The following is a 19,069-nucleotide window of genomic DNA, read 5'->3' as shown; positions in this document are numbered from 1 at the left end:
TGTTTGTAGAATTTTGAGGAAAATATTAAATGTATTCATTTTTGGAATAAGGCTGTAACATAACGAAATGTGGAAAAAGTGAAGCGCTGTAAATACTTTCCGGATGCACTGTATAATGTCTTTAAGTAAAACCAAGTTTCGTTACAAGACTATTGCTTTTTTGACAAAAATGTAACGTTTAAATAAAAAAAATTAAAAAAAACTATGTGTGTGATGATGCCACAATGCAGTGCACATTTACATGAACTTAGTTAAAGAAACTGAACAGAACACAGCAAACATGTCAGCAGCTACAAGCACACAGCACACTGCACAGGAACTGTCACTGGCAGTCTGGCATAGCATAATAAATTTATACTCAAGGGTAATGCTTATTTCTTCAATAAGAATCAGTTTACTGTCAGTTTGTTATTTCAACAGTTCTAATTCTCAGAAACATTCAAAGAAAAAATTGCACAGTCTACAATAATGCCATTAGTGTGGATTATAACAGTCACCACTTTTTATCAGCTCCTGTCTCTTTCAGCATTTGCAATGACAATAGAGGTAAATATCACACTAAAAAGACTACTAGGGGCAGGACCCTGATGTAAGGCTGCCCTTTTTGACAGTTACTGATCTATTTTTTTTTTGTCAAATGTGTCAATGCTAAGAGAGAGAGGAGTTTATAAAAAGTGGTGGTTGTTACAGTTCCACATACTAGTGGCACTTGTTGTAGCCTGCACATTTTTCTTATGAATTTAAATTGACAATTAAAACTGTTGTTGAAAATATTGATTCTTCCTATCGCAATAAGCACAACCCACGATTATTAGGTATGCTTCTTATACCTTCTATCTTAGAAATAGAAATACCTGGAGAATAAAACACTTCTACTTGTTTTGATTAATTTTCAGGAAAGCACTTTGTGCCAACATGACCCTTGCTCTATTCCGCTGGCCTCTAGAGGTCACCTGTAAAACTGAATACCCTTTGTGTGGGGCAATGTGGTTTTTCTTACGGCCTTCTCCTCTGCCTTTTTTTTAAGCAGTTCCTGAATATTCTAATCTGCCACATCAACAAGGGTTTCAAAGACAGTAGGGTTGACAAAACAAACAGCCGCTGCAAGTAGCAAGAACACATCAGTTGGATCCAAGAATATGGCAAAACGCTGGTTTACATTCCCTTTCATCTTCTGTGCAATTGTGGCAAGGTCTTGGTAGCTAGTGTTCTGTTTAAAGTCCTCAAGGTGGCTGAGTAGATCGAAAAGGGCAGGGACAGCCAGGGACATGGGCATGGTGTTACTCTGGAGGGTTTTAGTATATTCCGCAAATGGCAGCAGTAGGTCATGCAATGATATGAGCTTTTGTCATTCACTGTAATGCTTCACAGTGCTCTGGACAGTGGTCTGAGGAGTCATTTAATGCTGCACAGTGCTCTGGATTGTGGTCTGAAGATGCCTGTAATGCTACACAGTGGTCTGAGGAGGCCTGTAATGCTCCACAGTGTTTTCTTGATAGTGGTCTGAGGAGGCCTGTAATGCTGCAAAGGTCGACAATTCGGCTCCTTGGGCAGCAGGTCCTCAGGCAGAGCGTATCAAGTAACATCCTGAGAGTGGATATCAGTATGCAGCCATCGACAAGCTGCACAACAACTCGGCCTCTCTCAAAGCTGATCAGTCACAGGGAACCGACGCTGCCTCCTTCGTAACCCTTTTGGACCCGAATGCCTAGCCTTCACCATTTTAACACAAGGGCATAATGAAAGGAAATAGAACAAGGGACAACCTTCAGTTTAAAAACACACATCACATATTCAACTTATATTTGTCATCATATTTAAAATTATAATTGTAATTAAGAATGTAATTAACCATGTGCTCTCATACTCCTGCTGTTATTATTACAGTAAGGGAGGAAAGCAGGGTAGGTGCAAATGTCCATGAGGATATAGTTGGTTAGGCTAAATTTTTTATTAAAATAAATTGTTTTAAAAAAAGATTGTTTCAAAAGAGGTAACTTATCTTTTGTATACAAACTTCTATTCAAGTCCCTGTGGTCCAAGGATTAATAAATAAAATAAAATAAAATGAAATACAATAAAATAAAATAAAACAATCAAAGAGTTAGCTGTATGAAGTGGGTATACAAACTCAAAACATAAGGAAGGGGATAACAATTCAACCTATGTTCCTCAGAGTGTACGGAAAGATACCCCACAATCTAAATGATGGTACTAATCTCAAATTCTTCATTGAGCCCCCCCGGACTCATGGAATTTAGGGTGAAGATCCAAAAAGTTTCTCACAACTGGGAGAATCTCTCCCCATCAGGTAAGTGCATCGAAATGGCCTCAGTACCAAATAGTTCCAAACAACTGGTCTTTTCATCATGATGAGTGCTAAAGTGACGAGGCATGCTATGCTTAGTAAGACCTGTTTCAATGTACCTCCTCTGTTCATTGAACCTAGTACACATTGTACGGATAGTGCTACCTACACAGTATAACCCACATGGGCACTTTAGTGCATATACTGATATCAAAAAGGGATGGAATGTTTGTCATTCTAGACTGTGGCCCTTTTATTTACTGGGTGCAATACGATTTTTTATATTCCCTTCCCTCCTAAATTCAGTATTAGGTCTAGGCGGTAAAATGTTGGTCAAGGCAAGGTCATGCAATAAAATAGGACAATGTTTTCTGAGGGTATTTTTAATCAACCAATGCTGATTGTTGTAGTTGGTGATACATTTTGTGAAGAAGACTTTGGATTTCTCCACACTATCGTGGGATCTTACGTCATCAGTTTTTGTATGGAGGTACCTATTGGATGCATCCTGTATGTGTTTTTCTCTATAGCCTTTCTCTATGAATTTTTTATGTAAGACTTGACCCTGTTCCAGATAATCTGTGGTATTTGTACAGTTTCTCCGTAGCCTATGATATTGACTATATGGTATATTGCATTTCTAGCTGGGTAAGTGGCGACTCTCATGATGTAAATAAGAGTTGCAGGCCACATATTTTAAATGGGTTTTGGAGATAATATTACTAAATTCATCCAAGGATAACAGTAGGTCCAAGAAGACCAAGTTTTTAGGATATGTAACAAAAGTAAAATGAATATTATAAGGATTGCTGTTTCAGTAGTCCACAAAAATCGGGATCACATCAGGAGAACCTTCCCAGATGATAATAATATCATCAATCAATCGTCTATAGTAGACCAGATGTTTGCTTTACGGGTTGTTCTTCCAGATGTGTTCCTCCTCCCAGAAAGCCATGAAGAGATTTGCATAGCAAGGTGCAAAATGGGCACCCATAGCTGTGCCAGATTTTTGCAGTCAAACTGAGGTTCTGTAAGTACCTATGATGTGGAGCTGTTATGTTTTCACAGCTGTCAGTAGCCCACTGAATCCCAGAGCTGCAAGAAGGTGTGCATACCTGTTATTTTATACCTTTTGTGAAAGACTCATGAAGCCACCCTATGCATCACCCTGCACATAAGGAGACTGCTGGGGACACTATTGCCAAAAAAACAGAACAGTTATTTGGTGTCAATTTTTGTGTCTGTGCCCTACTACAGTCGTTGGTATCAATTAACCACTTGCCGACTGCTGCACGACTATTTACGTCGGCAGTCAGCCCCTCACAGGCAAAGAGACGTAGGGCTACTCTCTAAGCTATGCACGCTCCCGCTCGGTCACGGACCCCCCCGCGTGTGTGCCCGGCGGACCCGATGTCCGCCGGGCACTCGCGATCGTCTGTGACAGCGGGAGAAAGGCAGGCGGCTAGTGTAAACAAAGCCGCCCGTCAGTCTCCCCTGTGTAAGAATGGTGATCAAACAGTTCTACTATGTAGGACCGTTGATCACTGTTCTTATACATCAAGCCACAGCCAATCAAAGTTAGAAACACGCCCCTAGGACACACTTAACCCCTCCCTCTCCAATACAGTTAACTCCTTCACTGCCAGTGTCATTTTTACAGTAACAGTGCATATGTATAGCACTGATTACTGTAGTAATGTCACTGGTAACCCCAAAAGTGTCAAAAATGTCAGTCAAGGGTCCGATCTGTCCGCCCCAATGTTGCAGTCCCGCAAAAAAAAAACGCAGATCAACGCCATTACGTTTTAAAAAAAAACAACAAAAATCTTTCCCTTTTGTTAGTAAACGCAATAACTTTTGCGCAAACCAATCAAAATACGCTTTTTGCGATTTTTTTTTTACGAAACATATGGTAAAAAAAAAAATTGGCCTAAAATGTTAAAAAATTTTGATTTTTACATTTTTTTGGGGAATTTCATATAAAAAAATGTGAAAAATATTGTTATTTTTTCAAAAATGACGCTCTTTTTTTGTTTATAGCGCATGATCAAAAAATCGCACAAGTGATCAAATACCACCAAAAGAAAGCTCTGTTTGTGAGAAAAAAGGACGCCAAATTTGTTTAGGTAAAGCGTTGCACGACCGCGCAATTGTCCGTTAAAGTCACGCAGTGCTGAATCTCAAAATAGGCCTGGTCAGGAAGGGGGTAAAATCTTCCGGGGCTTAAGTGGTTAACAACCACTAATCAATATAATGATAGGAGTTGCCTATCTATGAAATTTCGAGAACAGTCCAAATACCTTTACAAGTATTTAACCCTTATAGAGCAATTCGTATTGCAATGGATGCATACAATCTGACTTGTATCTTAGTGCAGACTTCTGGGAAAATCAGTGAGCCAATCACACAAGCAGGTAAATTACATTTCTGGGTGCTCACCAACTATGTACAGAACACCTCCAGGTTGCCATATTTCATTACGTTTTGCAAAAAATTACAGCAGACACAGTCTGAAAAAGAAAAGTAATTTTTAAAAACATTAAATTACAACATAGGTTGTAAAGTACTTATATATGCTGTATTATTTTTTTATTTCCTTATCTTTTTTTCCACAAAGGTGGAGTTTCCCTTCAAAATTGTAAATCACTAGGGATGAGTGAAATTGAGTGTTTTTGTTTAGCTGAAATTTTTGCTGAAGATTTCAGCCAAAAAATTGCTAGTTTAATCGAATGCTTTGTGACCAAATTGAAAATGTATCTAAACTCAAAACCAAAAATGTAATATATTGCAGCTTACCAATTCTTAGTGGTGTCTTCATTAGTTTCCACTTTTTTAAGCTAAGAGCATTTTAAGAAATTACAAAAATTCCTGTTGATGATGCCAGAAATGAAGTGTTCTTGTCACCTCTTGTGATTATGTCATTTACTGTGTGTTTTCTTTTTTTTTTTTGTGTAATCTACTGGTCCCATCGATCTACCTTGTAATGGAGATGAAGAAAGGCAGACAAGTTAGTCCAGCCTGTGTGACTAACCTGTAGATACAGTCAAGACATACCATTACATGAGATTTATTTCCAAAAGCCAAAAAGAGTAGAAAGTATTTTTTAAATGTTTTTTTAATTTACTATTTTATAGTTTTCCTGTGGTTTTTGAGCTGCAACATAAACAAATTTGCATTTAGGAAAATATTTACATTATCTCAGTCAGCTGATTTTCTTACGTGTAAGGCCCCTTTCACACGGTTCGCATTCCATTGCGGACCATGCTCTGCTCAGTGGGGATCGATCCGCCGATCCCCGCTGAGCCGGTGGATGACAGCTCCGTCTCCACACTGTGTGCGGAGAGGGAGGTGTCAGAGCCCCGCTGCTCTCTATGGGGAATCGGATGAGAGCGGACCGCCTGTCCGTTCTCATCCGATCCCATCCGATCCGATCCCCAGGATGGATGGAAAATAGGATCGGATGCGGATGGCATCGGGAGTCAGCGGACATGTCACCGCTGACATCCGCTACTCCATAGGGCTGAATGGGGCATCTGATCAGATCCGCCTAAAAAACTGACAGGCGGATCTGATTGGAACGCCCGTGTGAAAGAGCCCTAACTGGAAATTGGCTGTATGTAGGAATGTATATTTTTTTTTAAATCAAGAAAAAAAAATGTATTGAGAAATCGCAGACAAATACAAACAGTGCAACAGAAGAAACAAGTAAAAACAGCCACAAGATAAGGCACATAATGTGTTACAGATCTCAGCCACAGAACCAGTATACAGCAGAAATCAGAGAGCAGCCTGAACCAAAAAAATCGTAGCAAAAAGAAAACAGTCATGCATCAAAATCAAAGCAGCTCTCTCAACGCATACCACCAGAGCCCCCCCCCCCCCCAATCACCTAAAGCAGCAGACGGTCGAGGACCAGGTCGGTAGGAGCCATCCCCGGAGAACTCAGCCAGACTCCCCAGATTTTCTGGAACTTAGCCGGGGCACCTCTATGCAGGTAAATAAACTTTTCCATGCGAAGGGTGGCGCCCAGCCGCTCCAGCCATATCCAATATGTAGGAGGATCCCGATCAACCCTATGTCAGAGAATAAGCAGTCGAGCCTGAAACAGAGCTCGCACAGCCACCTCTCGCAAATATCTATCATCTATAATGTGATCCAATATACCCAAGAGGCAGTGCTTGGGATCCACATGGATCGCCAAGCCCAGAACTCTGTTAATAGTGGAGGTCACTGAGGTCCAGTACCGATGCAGTTTTGGGCATCTCCATAACAGGTGTACTAGGTCCCCCACCTCTCTCTCAGACTCTCACATCTATTGCACATATTGTCCGATCGGATACCCATAGCAAACAGCTTCGCCGGGGTATGATGTACCCGTAGAAGGATATACAGCTGGGACACTTGATGGGAAACATTAAGCGAGCACTTTTTAACTGACTCCAAGGCCTCCTCCCACTGCTCAGCAGGTATAGGAATGTATATTTAAATCAGTAATAAACCAAAAAGCAAACAGTTATTATATTGAAGCTTACCAATTCTTAGATGTGATCGCTGCATTCCTTTTCTTTATTAGCCTTTCTTCATTATATTGTATCTGGTGATTCACCTAGCAAGTCTGCTGTTTTTCAGAAGCTCAAGCTCTCCAGCAGAATGTATTAGTTTAAATAGAGGAGACAATCCATTCAACATTAACAAGGGTGCTTACAATGATCAACTTTAATGTATTCATGTAAAACCCTTATCCCAAGAAAAAAAAACTGTTTGCCTTAACTGATTATCAGAGATGTATAGTAACTAAGTAGAACTACTTCACTACTGTACTTAAGTACCGAAAGGCGGTATCTGTACTTTCCTAGAGTAGAATTTTTTTCTCCTACTTCCACTTTTACTTCACTACATTTTTTCAATGATTTCAATACTTCTACTCCGATATTTTTTTTTTTGTGCTGCATAGTTACTCGTTACTATTATAAAAATTCCCACTGCCAGAACAGTAGATGGCAGGTTTCATGAAGCTCAAAACATGTGTATTATCAGCACATACGAAAATAAATGCTACTGTATGTTTAAATAAAAGCTGCATTTGAAATAATAAAAAAACAATATGATGTTCAAACTTTTGACTTCTTTCTTTAATAACTACATAACACAGTACTTGTACTTTTACTTTCAGTACTTGAGTAGCATTTTTTTTTCAAAACTACTTGTACTTTTACTTGAGTAGCAAAATTTTAAAAAAACTACTTGCAATACTTAACCACTTCCATACAGAGCAGTTAGACACACTTCCTGCCCAGACCAATTTTCAGCTTTCAGCACTCTCACACTTTGAATGACAATTGCTCAGTCATGCTACACTGTAACCAAACAAAATTTTTATCATTTTTTTCACACAAATAGAGCTTTCTTTTGGTGGTATTTGATCACAACTGGGGTTTTTTTTTTTTCGTAATATATGCAAAAAAAGAGCAAAAATTTTGAAAAAAAAACACTTTTTTTTTAGTTTCAATTATAAAATTTTGCAAAAAATTAATTTTTCTTCATACATTTGGGCCAAAATGTATACTGCTACATGTCTCTGGTAAAATTAACCCAAATTAGTGTATATTATTTAGTCTGTGTGAAAGTTATTGAGTCTAGAAGCTATGGTACCAATTACTGAAAATTGATCACACCAGATGTACTGACTGCCTATCTCCTTTCTTGAGGCCCTGAAATGTCAGGACAGTACAAATACCGCCCAAATTACCCCTTTTTGTAAAGTAGACAGTCCAAGGTATTTAGTAAGAGGCATGGTGGGTTTTTTGAAGTTGTAATTTTTTCCCACAATTCTCGGGAAAATGAAGAAAAAAAATTTTTTTCTTTTTTTTCCCACAAAGTTGTCAATTTATAAGCTATTTCTAACACATAGCATGTACACAGCAAAAATTACACCCAAAAATACATTCTGCTACTCCTTCCGAGTATGGTGATACCACATGTGTGAGACTTTTACACAGCCTGGCCACAAAAAGAGACTCCACGTCCAAGAAGCACCTTCAGGCGTTCTAGGAGCATAAATACACATAAAACTTTCTTACTACCTATCACACTTTTCAAGGCCCTAGAGCACCAATACAATGGAAAAGTCCACAAAATGACCCCATTTTGGAAAGCAAACACTCCAACGTATATTCTATGAGGCATTGTGGGTCGTTTGAACGTGTCATTTTTTTCCACAAGTTTTTGGAAAATGTGGGAAACAAATGAAAACCTTTTTTTTTTTTTTTACACAAAGTTGTCAATTTATAGGATATTTCTAACACATAGCATGTAAATAGCAAAAATTACACCCCAAAATACATTCTGTCACTCCTCCTGAGTATGGCAATACCACATGTGTGAGACTTTTTCACAGCCTAGCCATATAGAGGGGCCTAACATCCAAGGAGCATAATCATGCATCCTAGCCACTTGCCTAGGCCTATTTTTGACATTTGGTGTTTACAAGCTAAAATCAGTTGTTTTGCTAGAAAACTGCTTAGAACCCCCAAACATTATATATTTTTTTTTAGCAGAGACCCTAGAGAATAAAATGGAGATTATTGCAATATTTTTTATCACACCATATTTGCGCAGCGGTCTTCCAAACGCAATTTTTTTGGAAAAAAAACACTTTTTTTAATTAAAAAATAAGAAACCAGTAAAGTTAGCCCAATTTTTTTCCATAATGTGAAAGATAATGTTACGCCGAGTAAATAGATACCCAACATGTCATGTTTCAAAATTGCGCACGCTCACGGAATGGCGACAAACTTTGGTACTTAAAAATCGCCATAGGCGACAATTTAAAAATTTCTACAGGTTGCCATCTTTGAGTTACAGAGGAGGTCTAGGGCTCAAATTATTCCCCTTGCTCTAACGATCGCGGCGATACCTCACATGTGTGGTTTGAACACCGTTTACATATGTGGGCGGGGTTTCTGTATGCTTTCGTTTCTGCGCGCGAGCTCACGGGGACAGGGCGCTTTAATTTTTTTTTTTTTTTTTTTTTACTATTTATTTTATTTATTATTTTTTATTTTGACACCGTTTAAAAAAAAAAAAAATTGATCATTTTTATTTCTATTAAAAGGAATGTAAACATTCCTCGTAATAGAAATAGGCACGACAGGACCTCTTTTTTGTGAGATCTGGGGTCAAAAAGTCCTCAGATCTCACAAGTACACTAAAAGAAAAAAAAAAAAAAATTATTATATAAAATGAAAAAAAAAAAAAAGGACCTTTAAACCGGTTGCTAGGCAACAACATTTTCCGTAGCTCCGGTCCTCCAAGACCATAGAGTCAAGTGAGGGCAAGCTTGCCCTCACTCGACATCCTATCTGTGAGGATCTGGGACCGGATCGTTTTCCCCGCTGCCGGCGGGTCCGGTAAGCGGGGAAAAGGACCGGAACGCGGCGGGAGGGGTGGGGCGCCTCTTCCGCCATCCCGGAAGGGTGATCCCACGGTGAATCCGCAGCTGGGACCACCCTTATCGGAAAGCCAACCGTCCACCGTTTAAAAAAATACTCTGATGAGCAGGTGGAAGGTACTCGGGTACTCTGATGGGTAGGTGACAGGTACTCTGATGACGGGTACTCCGTTGACAGGTACTCAAAGTACCCGAGTACCTGTCATCAGAGTACCCGAGTACCTGTCATCAGAGTACCTGAGTACCTGTCATCAGAGTACCCGAGTACCTGTCAGAGTACCCGAGTACCTGTCATCAGAGTACCCGAGTACCTGTCATCAGAGTACCTGATGGGCTGGTGACAGGTACTCAGGTACTTTGATGGGCTAGTGACAGGTGCTCTTTATTGGGGGGGGGGCAATCAGTGTGTTTGGGGTGCACTGTAATTGGTAACTAGCTGTTACCACACTCTCTTCCTCACACAGGATCAGTGTGTGAGGAGGAGAACACGGTGACAGCTAGTTACCGTGTTCTCTGTTGACATTTGTGACCGGCTGTGATTGGACACAGCCGGTCACGTGGTAAAGAGCCAATTTCATTGGCTCTTTACCTAGATCGGGGATCGACTCTGTCCGAGGGACGAGCCTCGTCCCCGATCGCTGCTCTGCGCGCCCCCGGGGGTGCGCATTGCAGAGAGAACGAGCGGCTCGTGCTGGAGCCACTCATGTGATCGGCTGTGATTGACACAGCCGATCACATGGTAAACAGCCAATTTCTATTGGCTGTTTACCTTGATCAGGGATGGGCTATGTCCGAGGGACGAGCCTCACCCCCGATCGCCGCGCGCAGTAGAGGGGAGATCCGGGCGACGTCATATGACGGCGGCCCGGATCCTTACAACCACTCTGCCGACGTCATTTTACATGACTCGGTATGGAAGTGGTTAAGTACAAAAAATGTTGAATACTTTAGTACTTCTACTCAAGTCACTTTTTGATCGAGCACTTCCACTTCTACTCAAGTCACTTTTTGATTGAGCACTTGTACTTTTACTCAAGTATGGGTTTCGAGTACTTTATACAACTCTGCTGATTATAAAAAAAGTGTTACCTTGAATTTGGCTTCAATTTGTTATTGTATTCAAATCTGCTAATACACTACTCTCCCCCAGACTGGCAATGCTGCTGTCTGCTGTGTCCTGTGTTCATTCCTCCAGAGTTGTGTCTCACTAATAATGTTGGTGTGTTACTGGCCAGATCACCAGGTGAAAACAAAGCAAAAAAAGCCAAAGAAAAGAAAACTGATGCAGCCACCACATCTAATGATTGGTAAGCTACAATATAATATATTTTTAGTTTTGGGATTAATACTGCTTTTAATATATAATTTTCAGACAATATATTGCTATGATAAGTTTATAAAAGCCAAATATATATTTATCTTAGAATGATTATAACAAACAATTTATGTTTAGTGTCCTATTTTTATGACCATGATGTACGTTTACATTATTTTATTATTCAGTCTTTGTATTTGCCCAGTTTTTTACTCACCTATCTTCTGTATACTGAGTTCCAATAGCATCACCATGAGACAGCCATATTTTTCCATTATATTTTCATGTCGTAAAACTTAAGCGATATTGCATTGCAACTCTAGAAAAACAAAGATAGACAAGTGAGGTTGCGCTTCCCTTGCTTAGCGTGATATTATAAAGCACGAACGACTTCTATGTATTGTCGTTTTAATAATTTTAAAACACAGAAACATAGAATTTGACAGCAAATAATAAACAGTCTGCCCATTTCATTTTATCAAACACAGCTATCTAATATTCCTCGTAAAGCACTGGGGAAATCTAGAGGATGATTTAAAACCCACATAAAAATGCCAGATAGAAGAACAAAACCTTAAAAAAAAGAAAGTTAAATAGTTCATCTCTTTATAGTAAATATGCAAACAACTTTTTTTTCTTAAATATTTAATGCCTCCGACCTCCATAAATTTGATAGTTTAAAGCGACCCTATTAGGTTTAAAAAAATCGAGATTTAAGGCCACTGCAATAGAAAAGCGTCTATGCTCACCTCACCAGTGGCCCATGTCCTACCTTTCCTTCATCCCAGCACTGTGGCTTCCATAACTCGCTGGCATTTGACACTTCTGGGCGTATCAGATACCTTATTCCATCCTTCGACCCCACATCATTATACTACTTTTTAGTGTCGAAAAGGTTGGAGAATGGAACTATAGACTGAAGCAGGGGACACAAGTATCTAATACTCCCAAAAGTACACAACCTACACTACAGGACAAACAGGACGCTACTGTGAAAATGGTTGATCATTTAATCTAGTGTAAACTAGGTTTCCCATCTTTAAACAGCAGCTTTTAATGGTGTGTCCAGAAGAAACTTCTTTACAGAAATGCAAGATGAAAATCCAGAACAATGAGCTTCTAGGTCATGCTGCTTGAAACAAGACTTATTTTCGTTATAGGTAACCCATCCATTTACAAGATGTTCTAGGGATATGCACAAATCCATATTTGACAGTATAAACACAGATATACTTTAAAAAGAAACTCCTAGTAAATATTATTTAAAATACACTTTAAGTACTGCCAGAATAACAATAATCCCTTACACAGCAGAAATTAGACTAAGACAGAGTACAAATTAGGATTGTGAGACAGGAATTTGAGCTATGCTGTAAGTTATTAAAGGGATAAAACGGCTTTGCGAAACTTCCACAAGCATTTGGAAATCTGGAACAAGCAGGGGGCTCTTGAATTTGGAGCCTGACCTGGGGGTTGTGAGAGAGTCGATATTGACTGTTGAGCAGAAACATAGTTCAAACTGACAAAGATTGTCTGAGTGTAGCTCCCTCTAGCTAGTGTGCTAGGTGTAAAAAGGTTTTGTTAGTGTAGGCAAATTGGTTTGGCTGAGAGGTTGAATGACTCAGCAAACAGCATCTCTGGTCCATTCCACTGTTTTCTGGAACCTTGGAGAAGCTTCCAGATTTAGTGGGTGGATGCTAGGAGGAGCTATTTGGAATAATAATGAGGGCCTGGAGCTTGGGTGCTGGGCTGGAGGAACCCTTAACAACACACAATGGAATCCTATCCTGGAGGAACAGGAGCAAGTGAGAGGACTGCAGGTGCTGGTCAGCACATCAAGGGAATCTCCTGAGAAGTCAGCCGGGTGGGCTGGTGAGTGTTCAGTCTGGGTGGACTGTGGAGAGAGTGTCAGTCTGGAGGACTGTGCAGATGTATTCAGGAGGGCTAGTGAAATGGGCAGCTGCAGCCAAGTGGGTTGGCAGTCCTGGAAGAGGTGGTGGTGAGCTCAGTGACCGTGGGAGGAAGTGCTTGAAATGTGTTAGCTGTGTCACTCCAATGTACAAGTATAGGGGCTGTAGGTTATTTTTGTAAGCTGTGGTGTGATTTAAGGAGGCTGGATGATTCAGCAAGCAGCATCTCTGGTGACTCCCCCTGCTTTCTTGAACCATGGAGAAGCTTCCAGGGGTAGAGGGTGGAGTCTAAGAGGAGCTGCTTGGAGTATTGGTGAGGGCCCCCAGCCAATCCCCAGCAAAATGGGCTGGCAGGAGGCAGGCAACCTCATAAATACTTAGGGGTCATGCCAGCAGGGGCAATCGGGTGGAAGATGGAGTGCTGGGGAGGCTGTTGGTGGCCCTTGAGACCAACCAACTAGTGGGGGAGGGGGGGTGACTTCCAGCCTGGGGCTTGGGTGCTGGGCTGGAGAGACCCTCTACAACACACGGAGGAATCCTATCCTGCAGGCATGGGAGCAAGTGAGAGGACAGCAGGAGCAGGTCAGCACATCCGGGAGATCAATGGAAAGAGATTGGTGTTAAGCACCAATAGTACCCGCGCAACAGTAAATATTATTAAAACACTCAAAAGTAATATTAAGTTAACGTGCAAGGAAATAAATCCTGAGTGGGAGACGCAACATAAATGTGAAAAACGTGATAAGTGATAAAAAATTATACAGTGATATATAATGGAGCTGCGCTCAACCAATTTCGTGCAGTCTGAAAGAGCCCATTCAGACTAGCGCGACTTGTCAGGCGACTTGTCAGCCTGACAAGTCGCGCTTGGTCGCGGTCCATTGAGTAGTACAGGACCCGTTCTAATAGGAGAGACACAAGTCGCTCCGACTTAGAAAAAGGGTCCTGTACTACTTTGGGGCGACCTCGGAGCGACTTGCATAGACTTCAAATATGTGAAGTCCCTGCAAGTCGCTCCAAAGTCGTGGTGCACGGGACTGACATGTCGCCTCCCCAAGCTGTGCAAAGTCGTGTCGCCCCAGTGTGAACCGACTCTAAATGTAAAATTGCTCAGTGCAATATAAAGGACACACTATAATCAATATATAATAAAAATACATAAATTGTGAAAAGAATTGATGGAATATAAGGTGCAATAAGTGAATAAATAAATCAATTGCTGGTATAGCAAAATCAAAGCATTGTAAATTCAAATAACACCATCCAAAATATGTAAATAAATAGAGTCTCTGAAGGGATTTCTCAAAAGCACGTCACTACATCACTTCCGGGATCAGGTGGTACGCAATTGGAACGCGGAAGCGGCGTCCGCCCTGGAATCCACGGCTTGTGATCTCTTTGTACGCTGTTTTATTTCTACTGCCATGTAAGTGCATTTGCTTTTATTTAATAAACCCGTTCAAACTTACTTCATCATGTGAGCCCCCCATGTTTTTGTTTTTCTACGCTAACTGGGGAACACGGAGTCTGGCTGTGAGGAAACCTCCAGGTGGATGTTTATATCGGGTTGCAGTCACTTACTGGATATTGAACTACTTGCCCTGTATACAACTTGTCCCGCTTAAACTGACCCCCTATAATCAAGGGGTCTGTTCATTCCGGTAAGCATTTTTGTGCACACCGGGTGGTCCTGTGTCTTGGTGGAGGTATTGAAGATCTTAGAAGTGCTTTTGAGGAATCCCTTCAGAGACTCTATTTATTTACATATTTTGGATTGTGTTATTTGAATTGGCAATGCTTTGAATTTGCTATACCAGCAATTGATTTATTTATTCACTTATTGCACCTTATATTCCACCAATTCTTTTCAGGATTTATATATTTATTATAGTGTGTCCTTTATATCGCACTGGATTAAAGCACTGTAATCTGTATTTATCTATTTATGCACTTAATTGTTTTGAGCATATATATTAATAGGTTTGCACCTGCTAAATTACTTTGTATGGTTTGAGCAATTTTACATTTAGTGCACGAAATTGGTTCAGCGCAGGTCCATTATATATCACTGTATAATTCTTTGTCACATCCAGGAGATCTCCTGAGAAGTCAGCCGGGTGGGGCTGGTGAGTGTTAGGTCTGGGATGACTGTGGAGAGAGTGTCAGTCTGGAGGACTGTGGAGAAGTAGCCAAGAGGGACAGTGAAAGGGGCAGCAAGGTGGGTTGGCAGTGCCAGAATAGGTGGTGGTGAGCTCAGTGACCACGGGAGGAGTTGCTGGAAATGTGTTAGCTGTGCCACTCCAACGTTCTACAAGTGTAGGGGCTGCAGGTCCCTGAATGTAATGGGACATTGCTACAAATAAAACATTGCTCAATGAAACAAAAAATCAAAGTACCGGACTGTTCTCTGACTTTGGAGTGACTGTGAAAATTTGGTGTGCCTGGGTGTGCAGGGTGGGGGATCCCATTCTAGTTGTGGCTCCTTAGGGGGTGCGCTACATGGCTATTAGGAAAATAAGTAAGGATGGAAGGATAAGTAAATAAATAAGTAGGAAATAAATAAGGATGAGATACTGTATACTGTGTATACAGTATCTCACAAAAGTGAGTACACCCCTCACATTTATGTAAATATTTTATTATATCTTTTCATGTGACAACGCTGAAGAAATTACACTTTGCTATAATGTGAAGTAGTGAGTGTACAGCTTGTATAACAGTGTAAATTTGCTGTCTCCTCGAAATAAACAACACACAGCCATTAATGTCTAAACCGCTGGCAACAAAAGTGAGTACCCCCCCCCCCCCCCGCTGGCAACAAAAGTGAAAATTCCAAATTGGGCCCAAAGTGTCAATATTATGTGTGACCACTATTATTTTCCAGCACTGCCTTAACCCTCCTGGGCATGGAGTTCACCAGAGCTTCACAGGTTGCCACTGGAGTCCTCTTCCACTCCTCCATGACAACATCACGGAGCTGGTGGATGTTAGAGACCTTGCGCTCCTCCACCTTCGGTTTGAGGATGCCCCACAGATACTCAATAGGGTTTAGGTCTGAAGACATGCTTGGCCAGTCTATTACCTTTACCCTCAGCTTCTTAAGCAAGCCAGTGGTCATCTTCGAGGTGTGTTTGGGGTCGTTATGTTGGAATACTGCCCTGCAGTCCAAAGGGAGTGGATCATGCTCTGCTTCAGTATCCCACAGTACATGTTGGCATTCATGGTTACCTTAATGAAATGTAGCTCCCCAGTGACGGCAGCACTCATGCAGCCCCCGACCATGACACTCCCAACACCATGCTTGACTGTAGGCAAGACACACTTGTCTTTGTACTCCTCACCTGGTTGCCGCCACACACGCTTGACACCATCTGAACCAATACCAGACACCTTATCTAATCACCATCTTGGTCTCATCAGACCACAGGACATGGTTCCAGTAATCATGTTCTTAGTCTACTTATCTTCAGCAAACTGCCGGCTTTCATGTGCATCATCTTTAGAAGAGGCTTCCTTCTTGGATGACAGCCATGCAGACCAATTTGATGCAGTGTGTGGCGTATGGTCTGAGCACTGACAGGCTGACCCCCCACACTTTCAACCTCTGCAGCAATGCTGGCAGCACCCATATGTCTATTTCCCAAAGACAACCTCTGGATATGATGCTGAGCACATGCACTCAACTTCTTTGGTCGACCATGGCGAGGCCTGTTCTGAGTGGAACCTGTCCTGTTAAACCGCTGTATAGTCTTGCCCACCGTGCTGCAGCTCAGTTTCAGGGTCTTGGCATTCTTCTTATAGCCTAGGCCATCTTTATGTAGAGCAACAATTCTTTTTTTTAGATCCTCAGAGAGTCCTTTGCCATGAGGTGCCATGCTGAACTTCCAATGACCAAAATGAGAGAGTGAGAGCGAGAACATCAAATTTAACACACCTGCTCCCTATTCACACATGAAACCTTGTAACACTAGAAAGTCACATGACACCAGGGAGGAGAAATAGCTAATTGGGCCCCAATTGGACATTTTCACTTAGGGGTGTACTCACTTTTGTTGTCAGTAGTTTAGACATTAATGGCTGTGTGTTGAGTTATTTCGAGGGGACACCAAATTTACATTGTTATACAAGCTGTACACTCACTATTTCACATTGTAGCAAAGTGTCATTTCTTCAGTGTTGTCACATGAAAATATTTACAAAAATGTGAGGGGTGTACTTACTTTTGCAGGCCAGTTCCTTCACCCCAAACTCACTCATTCATGTCTTTATGGATCTTGTTGTTGGAACAGGAAGGGGCCATCTCCAAACTGTCCCCCCAAAGTTGGGAGCATGAACTTGTTCAAAATGTCTTGGTATGCTGACGCCCTAAGAGTTCCCTTCTCTGGAACTAAGGATCCAAGTCAAACCCCTGAAAAACAACCACAATCCATAATCCCCCCTCCACCAAATGATTTAGACCTGTGCACAAAGCAAAGTCGATAAAGACATTTATGAGCACATTTGAGGTAGAGAAACTTGACTGGCTTGCAGTCCTGACCTCAACCCGATAGAACACCTTTGAGATTAATTAGAGCGGAGTCTGTGAGCCAGGCCTTCTCATCCCACATCAGTGTCTGACCTCACAAAAGCCCTTTTGGAAGAAAGGTCAAACATTCTCATAGACACACTCCTACACTCCTAAACCTTGTGGACAGCCTTCCCAGAAGAGTTGAAGCTGGTATATCTGCAAAGGGTGGGCCAACTCAATATTGAACCCTACAGACTAAGACTGGGATGCCATTAGAGGTCATGTTTGTGTAAAAGCAGGTGCCCCAATACTTTTGACAATATAGTGTATGTTATGTTTCTGGGAAGGCAAGTTTTTTTCTCTTCGCCCGAATAAAGTGAATTTTTTCAACCTAGCTAACTATGTGCAGACATTCATAACTGAGTATGTGCATTAATGCCACTTCAGTTGTAGTTCATCTTACGTCAATGTAATAAAATTAGTGGAGTGATGGTTTAACCATTTGATAGTAGGAATCCATGACCTGTAGCAGATGATATTTGAAGTAGTATTACAGAATCGCTTGTAGAGCTTAGGACTCTAGGAAAACAGATGCAAACAGGCAATATGGTTGGACATTCACCAACCCAACAATTCCCATTGGGCACAGTGGGATAATCCCAAGTTGCATAGACCAAACAGGAAAATCCTGATAATGAATACAATTTTCAAATTTCATTATAACTTGCTTGCTTGTTTGAAAATCCAACTTTTGCAAAAAGTGCAGAGCAAATCTTTAACTGACCGTATTGCAATAACCCTTTTATGAGCCAAAATGTGTACATTAGATGTCGTTTACTTGAACCAAGAGAGAGGCAGAAAAAAATTTATGAGATATATCCATTTCGATGAATAAAAGTTCCCCTCGGGGGGATGGTGACAATGTCATTTTCTGTTACATTTTGCCAGTTTTTAGTGTTACTTTATTTCCGCGACATGATAATAGAAAGAATTGCGGTTTCTATAACCTCCGGATCTACCTCCCAGAACAGATGCATAAAACGCCTAAAAATAAATATATATTGAATCTAAGATATTGGGCTATCCTTACATAGCCCTGGGAGCCCTGGGAGATGAATATGTCCAGATAGCTTATCTGGGGCTCATAAAACCTTTTTCAGAAGATTGAAATAAAGTCAGTTCTTGCAGAAGACAAATCAATTGTGACATTTCTGAATAGAGCGCGGTGCATTTAATTAGCCCAAGACATACTGGCAATGTCAGAATTACCCAATATATCATGGGATGGCAGGGCCCATACAGAGCCAAGAATCAGCTGTCTTTTGAGATGTACAGCCAGGGATAATAGAGCTGTATGCCCAATTCTTCTACTTTTCTCCCTATTTTCTGTTAAATTTTGCCCATCCTGGGATGTATTTCCAGATACGCTGTTCGGAATATCTCCTTGTTTTTGGACATGAAATTTTACCTCTCTCAGTGAAATCAAGATTTCAAATTCTGATACAGTTGTTACGAGTTTATATGACAGAATAACAGAATGTGGAACGAGGAAGAAGAAGGAGGAATCCAATTCCAAAGA

The sequence above is a fragment of the Pelophylax lessonae genome, assembly GCF_965119305.1.
Source record: "Pelophylax lessonae genome assembly, chromosome: 5".
Taxonomy (NCBI): Eukaryota; Metazoa; Chordata; class Amphibia; order Anura; family Ranidae; genus Pelophylax; species Pelophylax lessonae.
The sequence above is the reverse complement of the archived record's forward strand: the minus strand, read 5'-3'. Positions refer to the sequence as shown.